The following is a 20597-nucleotide window of genomic DNA, read 5'->3' as shown; positions in this document are numbered from 1 at the left end:
TGAAATCCTAACCGTCTTCCAAGTCTGAGTTATAATGCAGGAGGAGGCCCTTATTCAGAAGTGTTCCCTCCCTTTTCCAAATCTCTATGCTCTGTGTTCTCATGGGGTTTCTGTGGTGTAACCATGTGTATACCCCAATAGCCTATGATCTCCCAGAGGGAGGAGCATTTACTGAACCACTATAGTATGTGAGGATCCCATCTAGGTGCTGATGGGAATCCTGTCTAGGTCTTGTCTGCTGAGGATCAGTCCAATGAATATGAAGTACTCATTATGGAATGATACAACATACATAATTGGGAATGATAGGAAGGGTTAACCTGATACAAAGGGATGAACAATCCAGGTATGTGGGTTCTAATCCCAGCAATAACATTTATTAGCCATGTGACTTTGGGCAACTTTCTTTCCTTCTCTTGGTCAATTTCCCCATCTGTAAAATGAGGGGGTGAGCTCTGCTTTCAGCTCTGAAGTATCACAGGTCTATGAAGGGAATGGGAGACATAGGAATAAATTATGGACATGTTGGTGGGGTAACCACTTCCAGCCTCAGAATTCCCCTCTGTTATCTCTGGTGACTCATTTCTTACATGCTCTCATAAGGTATGGCCTTTGAGCATGTCTAAGCTAGTTTATGGGGCTTGAACTAGCCTCTGGAGATGGTGCTTTCTTTGTTTTGTTAACTGTGCAAAGTCTCATAGGTAATAGCAAGGAGACAGACTGAAGAATCAGACCTAGGATCTCTGACCTTCAAAGCTATCTCTTTTCCCACTATTCAACATTAGTTATTCCTTCTTGGTGTTTTTTTCCCCCTTTCTCAAGGAAAATTCTTTCTTATCTCTTTTATGCCTGAACATTTTACCCTGAAATTAGAGGACTTTTGTGACAACCTAGTATCCAGTTCTTGCCAGAGTATCCTCTACATTCAGAATATGACCTAATGATCATTTATAATTGCAGGAATGATAAATTTCTAAAGTAGGTATATATATCCTAACCAAGAGGGTGTGTGTGTGTGACCTTAACCTTTGGTATTAATCTATTGATGCCTTACTCTCTTATCTTATTAGAGGTAGTTAAGCATAACAGTGGGTAGAGTCCTGGACTTTGAGTTATATAGACCTAAGTTCAAATCTAGTGGATGCTTACTAACTGTGTAAGCCTGGGCAAATCTCTTATCCTCAGTTTCCTCATCTGTACATGGAGATAATAACGACACCTATCTTCCAGGGTTATTATAAAGATCAAATGAGTTGACACATGTAAAGGACTATCTAAAAGTTAGCTGAATGATTCTTTTCCACTGGACATGGGAAAAATGTAACTAGTAAGGTGCATTCTGATGAAACTAGTGCTTACCATTTCATGAAGGTCCCCAGTCATGTTCACTTAATTCCTGGATCAATTTATTCTGTGGACTTCCCCATCTCCTTACTAGTGGCCATTCCCTTTTGAAGGCCTCTCCTCCTCCTCCACTTCCAGCCCTCTTTTATGTATTTTCTTTCTTTATTAGAATGTAAGCTCCTTGAGAATATGGACTGCTTTGTTTGCTTGTGTTTGTATTCCTAAAACTTAGCACAGTGCCCAGGATATTGTAAATGCTCAATAAATGCTTTATCTCTTCTTCATATGTGGAGGGGAAGGAGGAAAAGAGCTCTAGAGCTATGGATGTATCACAGATTTTACATTTTAATATTTCAAGTAATATTCCATTTAATTCCCAGAAATTAATTTTGTACTCAGCTGGGGCTGTTGCTGAAGCCTTGGGCTTGGCAAGGAGAGAAAGCCAAGAAATTTAAAAGCTAAATTTTTTGGTAGTAGCAATAGTCCAGCCACAGAGATACTTTGGAAAGAACACTAGGCTGGTGGTGGCTCAGTCAGTCTGTAATCATATAAGAAGTGCCTACTATATTCCAGGTACTTTGCTAAATACTGGAGATATAAAGAAATGCAAAAACCCCAAACAAAACAAAACAACCTTACCTCCACAACTGAAACAAACCAAACCAAAACAGAAAACCAGTTCGTATTTTCCAGAAGTTCACTTTTGAATGGGGTATGCACAAACACAATATATAAAGTATAAATGAGAGATAATCTTAGAAGAAAGGCACTAAGATTAAGGAGGATTGTAAAAGGTTTCTTTAAGAAGGTGAAGCTTTACCTGAGACTTGAGAATGCCACGGAAACCAGGGAGAGATGAAAAGGGAGAGCATTCTAGGCAGGAGAGCATTCCAGTGCCTAGGGTTGGGCAATAGGGTATCTTATGTGAGGAACTGCAGAAAGCCTAGTGTCACTGGATTGCAGAGTATGGGGTGGGTGGATGGGGTTCAATTATAAAGTATAAGAAGACTGGAAAAGGAAGGGGTGGCCAGGTTATGGAGAATTTTAAAAAGACAAATGGAATTTTATTTTTGATCCTGGAGATAATAGGGAGCCAGCAAAACTTATTGAATGGGGGTGGGGGTGTCATGGTCAGACTTGTGCTTTAAGGATATCAATTTGACAGCTGGGTGGTGGATAGACTGGAGCAGGGAGAGATCTGAGGCAGGGAGACCAACAGAAGGCTATCGTAATAGTCCAGGGTGAGGTGGTCCAGGACCTGGACCAGGTGGCAGTGTCAGAGGAGAAAAGGAAGCATATATCAGAGATGTTACAAAGGCTATAAAACAAACAAACAAAACCCAGGATTTAACAACAAAATGGATTTGGCAAGGGGAGGGGGGGGGGGGGGAGAGGGTGTGGTGAGAAAGACTGAGGAACCCAGGATGACTGCTAGATTAAGAGTTTATGAAGGATTATGGTACATTGGACAGTAATAGGGAAGTTAGAAAGAAGGAGAGCTGGGGACAGGGGAATAAAATTAGTTCACTTTTAGATATGTTGAGTTTCAAACATCTAGCAGTGATGGGGAATCTGTGGCCTCAAGGCCACCTGTGGCCCTCTGGGTCCTCAAGGGTGGCCCTTTGACTGAATCCAACTTTCACAGAATAAGCCCCCTTAATAAAAGGATTTGTTCTGTGAAACTTGGACTCAGTCAAAAGACTGCACCCGAGGACCTAGAAGGCCACAAGTGGCCTCGAGGTGGCAGGTTCTGCACCCCTGGAGGAGTCCACTACGCAGATTGAGATACCCAATATGCTGTTGGAAATGTGAAACAGGCCGTCAGAAGAGAGGTTAGAGCTCCACCTGGTGGGATTCTCAGATCCTGCACTCCCTTGCTAGAGAACAAATAACAACGGCAGGCTATCTATCTGTAAGCTTAAATTCAGGTTACAGCTGAACTGCATAATCAAAGGCAGAAGAGAAGGCATCGCCTAGATTACAAGTGTCACAGACATATGAAACTTAACAAAGGAGGAGCCTGAGGATTCTAGGCCAAAGATACATAATGAAATCTAGTTAAAAAAAACCAAACAAACCAAAAATGTATATGTGTGTTTGTATGTTTCTATGTATGCATGTATATGTATAGGTATTGTATATGTAAACATATATATTGTGTATATATGTGTGTGTGCATGTGTGTGTGATAGCAATATATGAAAGAATAGCCTTGGAATATAGCCACAAGAATGAAAGGTAGCTCTGTCTCTCTCACTCCAGTGTTCCTAAATACTTCTTTGAGTCTTGTCAAAGCACCAAGCCAATTTGTATGGCTCTGTAGCTACTTTACAGCGACTGGAATGGTTCTGAAAAGAATTCCTTGACCCAAATCTAAATATTGAGAGCCTGGCAGAATTCTAGATGAGGGGAAAAAGGAATTGTGGAAAAAAGAGAATTTTAGGGAGGGGCAAGAGGTTTTTTTCTGTGCCCATTTTATATGACTATGAACCTATTGAATGAACTTAAAAGTGTGTAGATTAGCACTAGGCAGGAGGCAATCTCACAAGAGAGCAAAAAGACTAAAGAAGCCCCAGTAACTGCGGTCAGCTCCAGCAGCTCATTGGAGAAGTGCTCAACAGCAGATGCCAACAGCAGCTTAGTGAGAAAGCCCAGAAGCAAATGAGAGCAGTGACTCTTTAGAAATGTAGCAAGTAAAAATTTCAGAGGCAAAGAGGAAGGCCAGCTGTGGTATTAAAGTGGAGGAGCAGGAAAAAGGGTAAGCATGGTTTTATAGCACTTTGGATGTAGTTCCAAATTGCTCTCCAGAATGAGAGCAATTGAACCAGTATATAAGTTAGCTGACAGCACAGTACTGTTTTAATTTTCCCATATCTCCTCCAACATTTGTCATTTTCCTTTTCTATCATGTTAAAAAATCTGACAGGTGTGAGATAGTAGTTCAGAGTTGTTTTAATTTGCATTTCTCTCGTCAATAGAGATTTAGAACAAATTTTCTATATTAGATTATTAGATATTACTCATATTATATTTGACTACTTTGTCTGAAAACTGACTGTTCATATCCTTTTATCATTAATCAATTGAGAAATGGCTCTTATTTCTATAAATTTGACTCAGTTTCTATGATTTAGAAATGAAGTCTTTACTAGAGAAACTCACTGTAAAAATTTTTTTTCACAGTATAATGATTACCAACTATGTATTTCCCTCTATCATATTTTCCCTATTTATCCTACTCTCTCTCCTTTTACCCTGTCCATTCTCAAAAGTGTTTACTTTTAAAAGTAAATTTAAAAAGACTTTTACTTCCCCCAAAATGCTCTCCTTTCTATCAGTTCCACCCCCCTCCTTTTATCTCCTTCCCTTCCTACTTTCCTGTGTGGTAATATAGATTTCTATGTTCAACTAAATGTATATATTATTCTCTCTTTAAACCAATTCCAATGAGAATAAGGTTCATGTTTCCCTTCCCATTTTCCCCCTTTCTCCCTCCATTGTAAAATATGTCTCAGTCCTCTTTTATATCAGATAATTTATTCCATCCTACCTCTCTCCTTCCCTTTCTCTCAGTGCATTCTTCTTTCTCATCCATTAATTTCATTTTTTTAAGATAATCATGCCATCACATTCAACTCACACCTCTGCTTTCTATTTATACTCCTAACTTCCCTAATAATGAGAAAGTTTTTAGGAGTTATAAATATTATATTCCCATGTAGGAATATAAGCAATTTAACCTTATCAAATCCATTATGATTTTTCTTTCCTGTTTACCTTTTTATGCTTATTCTTCTTTTTTTTTTTTTTTTTTTTTGCTTTTTGGAAGGCAATTGGGGTTAAGTGACTTGCCCAAGGTGACACGGCTAGATTTTGTGTTAAGTGTCTGATGCCAGATTTGAATGAAGGTCCTTCCTGACTCCAGGGCTGGTGCTCTATTCACTGCACCACCTAGCTGCCCCCACTTTTTATGCTTCTTTTGCATCTTGTATTTGAAAGTCAAATTTTCTATTCAGCTCTGATCTTTTCATCAGGAATGCTTGAAAGTCCCCTATTTCGTTGAATGTCCATTTCCCCCCCCCCCCAAAGATTATACCAAGTTTTGTTGGGTAGGTGATTCTTAATTGTAATACTGGCTCTTTTGCCCTCTGAAATATCATATTTCAAGTCCTCTGATACTTTAATGTAGAAGCTGCTTATTCTTGTGTTAGCCTGACTGTAGCTCCTTGACATTTGAATTGTTTCTTTCTGGCTGCTTGCAGTCTTTTCTCCTTGATCCAGGACTTCTAGAATTTGGCCATAATATTCCTGGGAGTTTTTGTTTGGGGATCTCTTTCAGGAGATGATTGGTGGATTTTCTTTCTTTTTTTTCTCTCAGGTTGTAGAATATCAGGGCAGTTTTCCTTGATAATTTCTTGGAAGATGATGTCGACTCCTTTTTTGATCATGGCTTTCAGGTAGTCCAATAATTCTTAAATGATCTCTCCTGTATCTATTTTCCAGGTCAGTTGTTTTTCCAATGAGACATTTCGCATTTTCTTCCGTTTTTTCATTCTTTTGATTTTGTTTGTTTCTTGATGTTTTGTAAAGTTCATATTTTCTACTTGTCCAATTCTAACTTTTAAGGAATTATTTTATTCAGTGAGCTTTTGTAGCTCCTTTTCCATTTGGTCAATTCTATTTTTTAAGGAGTTCTTCTTTATGGTGAATTTTTTTGTATATCTTTTTTTCCATTTGGCCAATTCTGCTTTTCAAAGCATTTTTTTCTTCATTGGATTTTTGTGCCTCTTTTATCATTTGGCCTATTCTGGTTTTTAAGGTGTTATTTTCTTCAGCATTTTTTGTGTCTCCTTTTCTATGATTGACATTTCATGATTCTCATTTTTGTTCCCAAGTTCTCCTCCTCTTTTACTTGATTTTAAAAATCCATTTTGAGTTCTTTGATGCCCTGAGACCAATTCCTATTTTTCTTAGAGGCTTTGGATGCAGGAATTTTGACTTTGTTGTCTTCTTTTCAGTATGTATTTTGATCTTCCTTGTCACCATAGTAACATCCTATTGTCAGATTTTTTTCTATTGTTTGCTCATTTTCCAGCCTTTTTTTTTTTTTTTTTTTTTTACCTTTTCCTAAAATTGGTGCTTTTTTTCCCAATTGGGGGGGGCACTATCCCAAACTTCAGTTTTTATGTTCAGCTTTTTTTTTTTTTTTTTTTAAAGGGGTTAAGTAATTTGCTCAAGGTTACATGGCCAGTTATTTCTGGGTGTGGTGCTAAGCATCAGAATCCAGATTCGATCCCCAGGTCATCCCAACACTGGGGCCGGTGCTCTTACTCACTGAGCCACCTGGCCACCCCTAAGCTATTTTCAAAGGTAATTCTGTGTACCTATAAGTTTTTTAATTTTCCATGGTAGTATGATCTAAGGAGAGGTGTGTTTACTACTTACCTATACTGTATACTGTTTTATGAGCAGCCGTGAGCACTCTTTTCAACCCTGGAACTGTGACCAAGGTCCCTGTTCCCCTGTAGCTACGAGCTCTGCTATGCTAATGCTCCTCCTCACACTGGGACTAAGATCCAGGACTGCAACCCATACCCAAGTATAGGCAATGCAACAGAGTCCTATCCCTGGTGCCAGCAAAGAGACCACTGTAAACCTCCTTCTGATCCATTATCCAATCCCCTTACTGTCTGTGGGCCTAGAGGTATGGAAACCACCACTGCTGCTACTGATTCAGTTGCCTCAAGGCCTGCTCCTGGTGTATTGGGGCCCATTCTGCACTGGCATGGCCTGTGCTGTATGGTTCTCCTTTCTTATGCTAGTGCAACAGATTTTCCTGCTGACCTTCTAAGTTGTCTTGGGCTGGGAAATTATTTCATTTCATCTTTTTTCTGGGTGATGCCACTCTAAAATTTGCTTAGTCATTATTTAAAAGTATTTAGAGGAGTTTGGGGGAGATCCCAGGTGAGTCCTTGCTTTCACTCAGTCAATATGGCTCTGCTCCCAATACCTTCTCTTTTTTTTTTAAAGCAATCGGGGTTAAGTAACTTGCTCAAGGTTACATGGCCAGTTATTTCTGGGTGTGGTGCTAAGTATCTGAGCCCGGATTCAATCCCCAGGTCATCCCGACACTGGGGCCGGTGTTCTTACTCATTGAGCCACCTGGCCACCCCTAATACCTTCTCTTTTAATCAGGTTCCTGTTGTATTATGAATGGAGCAGGTAAAGAATGTGGTCACAATGTTTACAACTGCTAAGTATTTAGTTGGGTATATTTTGCTTTAAAATGGAGATTAATAATAACTTATTGTTTGGGGGTGGACAGAGAAGTACCATAGATCTCTTAAATTGTCCTTATATGTGAGGTTCTTTGGGACTTTTTGTTTAGGCAGGATCATGAGATCTTATCAATGCTGGGAGAAGCTGCTGACAGAAGCTGCTTGCAAATTTGCTTATAGTAAAGAGTGAGTTTTATCTGATAGATTGTTTTCCCATTGCTTGTGAATATTACGAAATTGAACCTGTCACATCTTTGAGACAATTTAGTGACAAGACACCTTAGATTTAAAGATTTTATTTTGCCTTGGGGGTTAATAAGTCTGGAGGCTTGCAGCAGTCAGTATTTTTCTGGGGTTTTTGAATATACTATGATGTATTCATTATATGTGTGAAACTCCAGAATGTGGTTACTCTTAATTTCTCAATGATTGATTTTTGTTCCAGGATGGATTTAAACTAGAAAATGTAACTAAGGTAAGGCCTTGTAAATACCTATATATGCTTATTATTAGTGGTTATTAAAACAGGAGAAAAATAATAGCCTAACCCTAAAATATGATAAGGACACTGAGGTCCTTACTCAAACTAAAGTGCCATGCAGAGAGTATAGCTCCAATGGACCGGCCATGTTGTTAGAATGTAAAATGTATGCTTGCCCAAAAGACTATTTTATGGAGAACTCACAGAAGGCAAGCATTAACATGGTGGTCAGAAGAAACAATACAGGGACACTCTCCCGGTCTCCCTTAAGAACTTTGGAACTGATTGTGTGACATGGCAGAGGACCGCTCAGAGTGGTGTGCTCACATCAGAGAAGGTGCTTTACTCTATGAGCAAAGCAGAATTGAAACAGCTCAAAGGAAATGCAGGATGCAAAAATTTAGAGTATCCACCACAAATGTTCACATGAACTATTTGTGACTGACCTGTAGTAGAGCATTCCGAGTTCATATTGGTCTGATCAGCCACATTCCGAGCATAGTGATGTCATTTTGGTCTTCTTCAAGAAGGAAGGACAGCAACCAACCTATTAATAAAAGTTTACTATTAGTGAAATTTTGGTATTTTAAGTAAAATCTCTTGGGACTGTATAGTAATAATTTCATATTATTCTGAATTTTGATTTCAGGCATGATTGTTTGAATTGTTATTAAACCAAAAGTCCACCATTTAAGGGAAATGCCATGTGGTGACCAAAGGGAGTGTGCTCTAAAATCTGCTACATGTGAATATCTGTGCCAAGGAAAGTTGAGATGACTGCATGTAGGTGAAAGTAAGATCCTTTTGACTCAATTTCCCTATTCTGCTCTTTCTGTTCTAAACAGGAAAATTTTTTACCTGGTTAATTTTGAGCTTGGTTATGACTTCCTTAATGTGAATTATGTGAAACTTTGCTGCATTATTGGTTGCTAACCATAACTTTTACCTGGAACCAAACAAAGCTATAGGAGTTTGTTTCTCCCCTGTTGAGTTTATTGTGGTCAGTCTGTGCCCTTGATGGGACTGTCTTGACATTGTTACAACCATGTTTCTCCTTTTTTCTTTCATAGAAAATGTCTATAATCAGGATAGGTTGCCAGTAGAGATTTTTGTCACTGCAATAATAAATCTATTAATCAATAAATACTGAAACATCTCTGAGTTGCTAAAATAGGATGTAACTATGAAAGATTTTACTGCTTTTCATTTGAATTTGTGTTCAACTCCATATCCTAAATGACTAGGTGAATGAGTTCTTAGGCTTGTCACCCCTTTGCTAATAGTTATATATTTGTGTGTAAGAGTAGATCCTTAGAGCATCTCATTCTTTCAGGATGATATGATGATAATATATATTCTTGAAAGAGGGAGGAATGATAAAGATGTAAAAGTTTAAAATTTTAATGAAGTAGTAAACTTAGAGAAAGCAACAAAACTAGGTTTTTTTCCCCTAAGAACTAAGATACATATGTGATTGTCTTCCAAATGTTTCTAATGGGATATATAGACTTTGAGTATATTTTAGTAGTAAATTTTCGAAATTAGATTGAGGTTTTTGCATGTAAAATTGCATTAATAAGTGTAAAGAAAATTTAACATCATATTCTTTTCCTGTTTTAAAGTCTCTCTCTGATAATATTAAGAGACAGAAGGAATAATTTTTCTATTTTTCCTCACAGATCCTTTTAACAATTTTTCTTTCAGCCTGTTGATGGCACTGTCCATAATATGTATAGGGTTCAAATAAAGATGGTAAGGTTTAAACTAGTTTTCACCACATGACCTAGTTACTGGAAAACCAAATCTAGGATATTGTACTAAATTGAGTCTTGTTATTGGTAGATTTTAGTAGTATTAAATAGGGAATCTCTACAAATGACCCAGAACCAGAAAAGTGGATCTGTTTAGGAGGAGCCCCTTCCAAAGCCGTCCTGAGAATGAAGCCTATTCCAGAATTTCCAAAGGAAGATGTTTACAGGGACCAGAAGAGTATATGGGACAGCTAGGACTAAAAATGTAGTTTCTCATTACATGAACATTGGGAGTGGGTTACCAGGAGCAAGGAGATTTGATGTTATTCAGTATTGATGATCATTATTGTATTACTTTGCTTTAATGTTTCATTGTGTTTATATTTGCCTGCAAGACAGGTATGCCCAAATTCCTTTTATTTATTATTCAGAAAACAGGACCATTCCTCTTGCAATTTTTGGTGAACTAAAAGCCTGTCTTCTATTTATATTAACCTCACCTGACCAAAATTTAACTTATGAAAATAATAATGTTAACTTTGACATTCTTCAAGTAGAAGTTAAAGAGAAATTGGAGTTTACTAAAGTGATTTAGTTATTTGTCAACTACCTTAGCTAACTGTTGTTATATAAATCTTTCCTTTCAATCAATCCATTGTGGATTCTCTAAATTAGCAGTTTAATTTGTAATTTGACTTAATTTACCTATAGAGTCTATTTAATGAGGTTTGTCTGCTTAAGGGAGAGATTATGACTGCTTAACTAAGTTTGTTCAACTTTTATGGCATTAAAGGAAGTATGGGATCATGATTTGTTTCTTTTTGTGATAATCATGGTCACAGTGTACTTGCTTCCTATTATAAGTTTAAGTCCTTTGACTTACAGCCCCTGATACTAAAAAGGCTCTTTGTGCTCTCCTCAGGATGGTTTACTATTTTTGCCTTTGGATAACTGACTACTCTATGATTGTCATACCTCAGAAATTCTTACCTCCAAGGGCACTGCTAAGCATTGCTTATGCCTCTTCAAATTAGTCCCTTGTCCCTGACTTTTATGAAACCATTATCCTTCCTCTTACCCTAATCATCCAGCTCATTTGTAAAACTTTGACCCATAAGTTGCAAACTTATCCAATCATTCTGGAGATCAATTTGGAACTATTCCCAAAGAGCAATCAAACTGTGCCTACCCTTTGATCCAGTGATACCACTACTAGGTCTGTATCCTAAAGAGATCATAAAAAAGGAGAAAGAACCTATGCAGCTCTTTCTTTGTGGTTGGCAAAGAATTGGAAATTGAGGGAATGCTCATCAATTGGGAAATGGCTGAACAAATTATGGTATATTAATGTAATGGAATACTATCATTCTATAAGAAATGATGAGCAGGTGGATTTCAGAAAAGTCTGGAAAGCTTTACATGAACTGATGCTGAATGAAATGAGCAGAACCAGGAGAACATTGTACATAGTAATAGTAACACTGTGTGATGATCAACTATGATTGACTTAGCTCTTCTCAGCAATACAATCATTCAAGACAATTCCAAAAGACTCATGGCAGAAAATGCTATCCACATCCATAGAAAGAACTACGGAGTTTGAATGCAGACTGGAGCATATTATTTTCACTTTTTTTGTTTTCTGTGGCTTTTCCCTTTTGTTTTATTTCTTCTTTCACAACATAACTGTTGTGGAAATGTGTTTCCATGATTGCACATGCATTACCTATATCAGATTGCTTGCCATCTTAAGGAGGGAAAGGAAGGAGAGAGAAAAACTTGGAACTCAAAATCTTATAAAAAGAATGTTTAAAACTATCTTTATATATAACTGGAAAAAATAAAGTACTATTTAAAAAAATTACTCAGATAGAATGCATGAGTCTAATATGTGATTTGTGATTTAACAAGGAATTTAACATTTTAACAATGAAGTGTGTTCTGATAATTGTCATCTCTTTATTGGGCAATGAGAAAGACTCAAAAACAATATGAAAAATGAAAAATAATTGATCCATGGCCTTTAGTCAGGATGCTTTACTTATATAGCATAAAAGGGGGAATTACAAATCTAGAGCTATTCCATTTTGAGAGCTATTCCATTTTATTCACACACATATGTCTGTAGTTTCCCATTAGTGCTTGGAATACAAGTAACCCAAAACAGGATTGCTGTGGTATGTTGTTGTGCAACCTATTCTGAGAAAGAGCCTAACCCTTCCCCATCCCATATCATATTATGCTCCATTCTGGCAGAAACCCCTAACTCTGAAACTGGATAAAAGGGTGTTTTGCACCAGATAAGCTTTGAGCCTCAGTGACAGAGACTTTGAAAGATCACCTTCGCCCCATTCCCCTACCCTGAAACCTATATACATCTTGTATACTGTTCATTTCAGGAAGTCTTTGCATCTTTGGGTTGAGACTACCCTGCTGGCAAATTCAACAAATCCTAGTTGATCTAAATTCTGCCAGTCTTATTCCAGGGCATTAATACTCACTCAAGAATTTTGTGATTCTGGAAAGTCTAGCTAGCCTTTAGGCCAGAGAAGATAATTTGTCTATATGAGTAATGGAACTAGATGAATTCAATAACATTTCTGTCTCTATAATTGCCTAATTCATAAGTGGTGTTAAATTGCCATGACCTCCTACCTCTGTTACTTTCTCTGAGGTTGTTGTGGTGAAGAATGACTATGAATAGGGGCAGAAAAGATTGGAGGAGGGCACTTTCCTATGACCCCAGTCACTAACACCAGCTCTAAATCATCAGATAGCAATGGGGAGCAAGCATCATGCTGACTTTGACACCAAGTCATTCCTCAGGCTCCTTTGTGAAATTCATATCATTCCTCTATATCAAATAAGTTGTGGCCTATCTTTTAAGTTCCCAAGGTTCACCTCTTCTGGAGTTTGGCAGGCTGGGGAGTATGGTAGGAACTACAACTACTACACATAGGCTAGCCTAGTTTTCCCCTAAAGGCAATGAAACCATGCTGAAGTTATCACTGGTTCAGGGGATTAAGAATTGACATATCTTCTTGGTTGTCAAAGTATGAAAAAGACCAATCAAAAGGTGTTGGAGATTTCTTTGGGTTTGACACCTACTGCTAATTGGGGCAACTGACATGGCAAATATATAGTCAGGGGAGATGCATCCAACTGATTCAATGCCGTATCCTTGCTAAATATCTTTTCCATAAAATTATGAAGTAAGAAGTACTTTGTTAAATGTTAGATGGCCTAAAAGTGTTTCATTTTGTTCTAATGCTGGACCTGAATCACCCAGATAGCCTCAGTCAGGCCTATCCCAGAATAGTAAGAAAGGGCAAGTTAAAACAGACAAAAAAATTCCCTCATTTTCGCCCTTTTTCATCAGTTCAAAGTATTATTCACATTTATTAATAGTTAATAAGACATTGGTCTATTTACAAAATAAATTAGATTTGGGTTTGATCTAGAAGGAACTTCCTATCTTTGGAGTCTCAGGCATTTAAATGAATAGCAAACCTCATTTTGGCTTTCCCACATTGATTAAATTAACAAATTCCTTTTTGCTGTGAATTCTGATGTTTAATGAGTTTCACTCTCTGACTGAAGGCTTTTTCACATTCATTACATTTGTAGAGTTTCACTCCAGTGTGAATTCTATTATGTTGAATAAGAACTGAGCATTGAGTGAAAGCTTTTCCACATTCATTACATTTACAAGGTTTTTCCCCCTTTGTGAATTATCTGATGTTGAATAAGATATGAACTCTGGCTAAAAGCTTTTCCACATTTGCTGCATTTATATGGTTTTTCTCCAGTATGGATTTTCTGATGATGATTTGACTTTCTATTGAAAGCTTTCCCACATTCATTACATTCATAGGGTTTATCTCTAGTATGAATACCCTGATGTTGAATAAGAGCTGAACTCTCACCAAAAGTTTTCCCACATTCACCACATGCATAGGGTTTCTCTTTAGTGTGAACTCTCTAATGAACAATAAGGTATGAGATCTCCTTGAAGGTCTGCCCACATTCAGAGCATTCATAAGGAGTTTCTCCAGTATGAATCTTCTAATGTTCAATAAGTTTTGAGCTCTGGCTAAAAGTTTTTCTGTATTCATTACATTCATGAGGCATCTGTCCAGTGTGAATTCTCTGGTGTTGAATAAGGATTTATTTCTGAGTGAATGACTTACCACATTCACGGAATCTATAGGGCTTCTTTGCAGTGTGAATTCTCTGGTGTTGAATAAGATTTGACCTCTGACTGAAAGTTTTTCCACATTCATTACATTTATAGTATTGATCTCCAGTATGAATGACATGATGCTGAAGAAGAGTTGTACTCTGGTTAAAGGCTTTCCCACATTCATTACATTTGTAGGGTTTCTCTCCAGTATGAATTCTCTGATGTTTACTAAGATTTGAACTTCCCCCGAATGTTATTCCACATTCTTTACATTCATAAGGCTTTTCTCCACTGTGGATTCTTTTATGTTTAACAAGAGTTGAACTTTGGTTGAAAGCTTTCCCACATTCATTGCATTCATAGGGTGTCTCTCCAGAATGAATTGTCTGATGTTGAATAAGGTGTGAAGGCTTTTCCACACTCATTACATTCATATGGCTTATCTCCAGTATGAATTCTCTGGTGTTGAATGAGGGTTGAATTCTGATTGAAAGCTTTACCACATTGCTTACATTCATAAGGGTTTTCTCCAGTGTGAATTTTCTGATGCTCAATAAGGATTGAGTTCTTACTGAAGGTTTTACCACATTCATTACATTCAAAGGGTTTCTCTCCAATATGAATTCTCTGATGTTCAATAAGGTGTGATCTTTGACTAAAGAGTTTTCCACATTCATTATATTTATTGGGTTTCCTATCATTATGAGTTTTCTCATGCTCAGTCAGGTTTAAGCTCTCTTTGAAGCTTTGGTCACATTTTGGTCACATTGATCCACTCTCTTTCCTATAGGAACTTTCAAGGGTCTTACATGACTTGATTAAATTCCCCCAATTCATTATATTCTTGGTCTTGTTTCTTTGTGTGATTTTTCTGATAAACCATTGTCACTGGTCAGAAATTTCTTTTGAGAGAAAGGGTTTGTTCAATTTTTCCACCTTGGGGTTTACCCAGTGCTTATTCTCGAACTTGCCCTTACATTCACTGGTTTCTTCAAACACAGCTCCCTGGGGAATGAATATCCACTATAAGATTTTTCATTTTTTCCCTGGGATACCATTTCTTCAGAAATTCCCTGCTTTACAGTCACCTCCTTGTTCTCAGTGGTAGTCTCCCATAATCTGAAATAATGAATGAAAATGTTTCGTAGGAAAGAAACCACTGGGGTAAGAATAGGACAAACCAAAATAAACTGTATTCTAATACTTCTAAGTATTAGGCAAATTCTTCCTCTCTCTTGAGAAAAGGCTACCTTCCCTCACTTCCGTTTTCCAAGTCTCTTCTAAAGGTTGGGAGAGTATGGGAGAGAAAAGGAATAAAGAAGTATATTTTCAGGGAAAGGGGGAGTGGCTATAAATTTGCACTTATGTTCCATAGCCCTCAATACCTTAGTAGTTAACAAGATCATAAAAAGGTTCCATTGTGTGCCCAAAACATGCTAAAAATAAGATGTTCAGGTCTTATTTTCCCTTTCAAATCTTTAGATGCAACAGCCCCAACCATCAGGGTCAGAGGACTTTAATCTCTTCACAGGAAGAGTGAGTAAGGTGGGGGTGGGGCACCTAAAGGGGAGATGAACAAAGAGAAAAAACTGCAGGAGGTAGTGGGGTATAACAAGAACACTGGATTTGGAGTCAGAAAACCAGGTGTCTAATCCCTACTCCAATATTTCCTAATTGAGTGATGATGAACAAGTAATTTAACTTTTCTGAGCCTCCCTTCCCTCATTTGTGAAAAGGGAGATAATATATGCCACCTAAGAGTCTGTGAAAAAAGTATTTTGTAAACTTTGACGCACTACATACATATGATTCATTACTTAGTGTAAAAAAAAATAGACCATTTTCTTTTTCTTCCTTCAAATGATTAAAAACTAGAGTTGGGAATGAGGAGGCCTTGAAGGTGCTGAAATGAAAAGAAGATAGGAGGGTGGAAAAAGAGGTCCTGAATGGGGCGGCTAGGTGGCGCACTGAATAGAGCACCAGTTGTGGAGTCAGGAGGACCTGAGTTGAAATGTGGCTTCAAACACTTAACACTAGCCATTTGACCTTGGGCAAATGACTTAACCCCAATTGACCTGCCTTCCCCCCCTCCAAAAAGCAAAAATAGAGGTCCTGAAAGTAACTAGATGGCAGTGTGGAGAAGCCCTGATGCCTCCCTACTCACTCTTAGTCCTATAGGCAGACACACTACAGCTATTTTTCTACAGTATGCAGGCAACTGGTTATACAATAAAGGTATCACTCAATCTAACAAATATTTACTGAGACCTTTATGCCTAAACTGTCACTAGGCCCCAAAGGAAATTAAAGAGAAGGATTCAGATAAATGCTGCCTACAGTTGGGGTGGGGGGGTGTTGAGGTGAAGTGGGGGACAAAATTCAACTAAGACAAATGCTGTCCTGTGAGGTTCTGACTAATTGTAGGCTACAGACATTCAGAGATGGGAGAGATTGGTTGTGAGTTGGAATAACAGCTTTTTCCTGGAATTTTTTTCTCTGAGTTTTCTGCCTTAGTGATTCTATCTACTTTTAAAGTTTCATGTGTGATGACTCAGAAATCTGTACCTCCAGCTCCGACTTTTATCCCAGGCTTCAGATCCCTTTATCCAAATGTTTGTAGAAAATGTTCTGATAGACACTTCAAACTTAACATGTCTACATCGTAATTCATTTCTATCAAAATCTGCTGCCCCCTCTAATAATTTTCTTATTTCTCTTGATGGAACCACAGTTCTCCTGGTCACCCAAACTTAAATCCTTAGTCATTTCTGATTGTCTCCTTATCTCTCCAATATCTCTTAAAACTATGCCTTCCACACTATGTGCTTCCACTTCCTCTCCTCTCACTCTCTTCTAAACTTGTTGCATTCCTTCTGATCCTGACTATATTTGTTTTATTTCTATAAAATCTTTTTTAATTTAATGTAATCAAAATTATCCATTTTATACCTTACACTGCTTTCTATCTATTGCTTATTCACAAATTGTTCACCTATCCATAAGTTTGATAGGACATTCCATGTTCTTCAAATTTTCTTGTGATATCTCTCTATATCTTAGTCATGTATTCATTTTGATCTTATCTTGGTGTGGGATATTGGTCTGATAAGGCTTCAGATCCCATCATTCAACTGAAACTGTTCTATCCAGAGTTATCAGTGATCTCTTAATTGCCTAATCAAATGACCTTTTCTCAATCTTTATCTTTCTTAACCTTTTTGCAGCATTTGACACTGTTGATCACTTTTTCCTGGATATTCTATCTTCTACAGATTTTCTTGACATTGCTCTCTGCTGGTTTTTCTTTTATCTGTTGGACCACTCCTCAGTTCTACTTTGTTGGATCTTCATCCATGTTAAGCCCACTCACCATGAGCATTCCTTATGACTATGTTACAGACTACCTTCTTTTCTCTCTCTTTTTTTGGAGGGGGGAAGGTAAGGTAACTGAGGTTAAGTGACTTGCCCAAGGACACACAGCTAGTAAGCATGTCAAGTGTTCAAGGCTGTATTTGAACTCAGGTCCTCTTGAATCCAGGGTCTGTGCTCTATTCATTGAGCCACCTAGCTGCCACTCTTCTATTTCTATATTCTTCTTTTGTGGTGATCTCATCAGCTTCCATGGGTTCAACTATCATCTCTATACAGATGATTCCCAGATCTCTGTATCTAGTCCTGAGTTCTCATCCTGAATCACCTTTTGGACATTTCAAATTTGATATTCTATAAACACCTCAAATTCATCATGTTCAAAATAGAACTTTTCTATTTCCCTAAAATTTCCTCTCTTTCAAAATTCCCTATTAGTGTTCAGGGGGCCACCATCCTTTTAGTCACCAAGACTAACAACATTGGTATCATTCTCTATTTCTCATTCTCATTCCACTTATGGAATCTATCACAAAATCTTAGGTCTCTCTTCATAACATTTCTTATTATGTCTTCTAATTGGTCTCCCTGACTCAAGTCTTTTCTTACTCCAGTTCATCCTCCACTCAGCTTTTGAAGTGATTTCCCTAGAACATAAGTGTCCCTGTGTCACCCCTGCCCCCAACACACTTGTAGCTCCCCAATATGTCCAGGATCAAATATAAACTTTTCTAGTCAACTTTTAAAGCCTTAATCTTTCCTGTCTTCTTATATTTTGCTCCCTTCCATGTACTCCAGATATGCTGGCCTATTTTGCCATTTCTCATACAGTACACTCCATCTCCTGTCCTCATGCCTGGAATACTCTCCCACATCATCTCAATCTTTTAGTCTCCATGTATTCTTTCAGGACTCAATTCCAATCATTTTTTATAGGAGGACTTTCCTATTCACTCTGGCTATTAGGACCTTCTTCTCAGATTGCTTCCAATCCATTTCATTTATATCTTGTATATACCTAGCTATTTAGGGGCAGCTAGGTGGGGCAGTGGGTAGAGTGCCAGATCTGGAGTCAGAAGACTTATCTTCCTCAGTTCTTCTTCTATCTTCTGTCTCAAACACTAGCTGTGTGACCCTGGGAAAGTCACTTAACCCCATTTGCCTTAGTTTCCTCATCTGTAAAATGATCTGGAGAAGGAAATGGCAAACCACTCTAGTATCTTTGCCAATAAAACTCCAAATAGGGTCACAAAGAATTGGACATGACTGAAAAAATGACTGAACAACCACATCTAGCTATTTACATGTTTTATCCTTCCTCATCTATCTTAGAATGTAAGCTCCTTGAGGACAAGGACAGGTAAACTCTTCCATTTATATTTCCAGTGTTTAGAACAGTGTCTGGCACTTAGTAAACAATTAATAAACATGTTGACTGATTGCCTTGCTCAAAGAGTTATTGTAAGGATCAAATGAGATAATATATGTAAAATACCCTCAAAACTTAGAGCATTCTCCAAATGGTAACTATCATAATTATCATCATCATCATTATTTTTATTGCTCCTAATAACACCATTCTAGTTCAGGCCTTCATTAGTTCTCACACATATCATTGCAATAGCCAAATAAGTTTCCCTGACTCTGGTTTATGCCTCTTCAATTCATCCTATACAGACTGCCACCTTGATTTGTAATTACAATTCATTACACTTTTCATAGTTGCCTCCTACATATAGAGCATGAGGGAGCATGCTAGAGCAGATATAAAGCTGGCCTCAGAGTCAGGGAGATCTATGCCCAAGTTCCACCTTTGCCACATGCTGGTTCATCATCCATCATACTTACCCTCTCAGTACTCTAAGCAACTCTCTAAGACTCCACCTTGTATAACAGTTGTTGATTCTCATTGGTACTCCCTTGTTTACTACAAATGAAATAGCAAGTCTAGGCTAAAAATATACGTATAAAAACACTTCTTAACATGTAGGTTTGATTTCTTGCTTCTCTACTCAAAAATTTTTAGCAGCTTCTCAAGGATTTTGAATAAGGTCAAGTTTTCTTAACTTAATATTTAAAGCCCTCTACAATCTGGCTCTAACCTACCTATTCAACCTTATTTCATAGTACTTTCTTTCACATACCCTAGACTCTAGTTGTAATGCCCCAGATACTGCCTTTGCTAATACCATTCGTAATGCCTTTTCCCCATATAAATGCATTGAAATCTATCTACCTTTCAACACTTAGCTCAAATGTCACCTCTTCCATGAAGTCTTCCCAAGAACCAAATGTGTCAATGAAAAAGATACTAAAAAGACAGCTCTCTCTCTCTCTGTATTTCTCTGTCTGTCTCTCTCTTCATGTCTCTGTCTCTATCTGTATCTCTCCTTATAGAACTTTTTTTGGCCTCCTTTATGTCATTTACCACCTCCTATTCTTTTTTATTTATAACTTATAAAATGTCTCAAAAAAGAAGCTTAAACAAAGGTAGGAACTGTGTCTTCTACATTTTTGTATTTCCCTTCCCGCAGATGAGAATAGTCCATAAATAGGAGGCTCTTAGCAAATCTGAAGTATTCTCTTCAGTTCTAGGTGACATATTATAGGAATGACAATGATAGAGTGCAAATAAGTTGATGGAAGGCCTTACAATCATTTTGTTTGATGATATTTAACCTAGAAAATACAGGACTTGGTGGGGAGAGGAGGAAGTGATATCATATGTCTTTAAGTATCTGAAAGGTTATCACATGGAATAAATGTATTTGTTTTGCTTGTTTCCAAAATTTAAAACTAAGGTCAATTGATAGAAGTTAGAGTATTAGACAGGCTGAGTGTAAGGGAAAGCTTTCCAATATGGAGTTGGGGATGGGGAATTGGTTTTTAATGAATTGACTTCCCCTATGGCAGGATGTAATCATTGATATTGAGGTGCTAAGTTAAGTGTAAAGATGGATATATTTACAAGGGTAAGTGACAGTGTATTAATGTGTCAGCAAGGCATGAATGCTTTATGAAGTATAAAGTTCTTAATGGAATTGGAGGGGCATCTATCTATCTATCTATCTATCTATCTATCTATCTATCTATCTGTCTGTCTGTCTGTCTGTCTGTCTGTCTGTCTGTCTGTCTGTCTGTCTGTCTATCTATCTATCTATCTATCTATCTATCTATCTATCTATCTATCT

At 37.6% G+C, this 20597-nt stretch overlaps 1 long non-coding RNA gene and 1 pseudogene across 2 annotated transcripts in view; one reads left to right on the top strand and one right to left on the bottom strand.

Annotated features, from left to right (window-relative positions):
* Positions 1–7391: 7391 nt before the first annotated feature.
* LOC138168082 (uncharacterized) overlaps positions 7392–20597 on the top strand; it is a 15279-nt gene continuing 2073 nt past the window's right edge. The window contains exons 1-2 of one of the 2 annotated variants that reach the window (XR_011170028.1): positions 7392–8097; positions 8753–8886. This is a non-coding gene — a long non-coding RNA (uncharacterized lncRNA). Of the gene's footprint in view, positions 8098–8752; positions 8897–20597 lie in introns of both variants that reach the window. The other variant, XR_011170027.1, reaches the window with a different exon arrangement.
* Positions 13179–14793, bottom strand: LOC138168017 (zinc finger protein 345-like; annotated as a pseudogene).

Source organism: Petaurus breviceps, unplaced genomic scaffold, assembly GCF_028583685.1.
Source record: "Petaurus breviceps papuanus isolate PSGF00001 unplaced genomic scaffold, PetGlider_PUasm1.0 350, whole genome shotgun sequence".
Classification (NCBI taxonomy): Eukaryota; Metazoa; Chordata; class Mammalia; order Diprotodontia; family Petauridae; genus Petaurus; species Petaurus breviceps.
The sequence above is the reverse complement of the archived record's forward strand: the minus strand, read 5'-3'. Positions and strand labels throughout refer to the sequence as shown.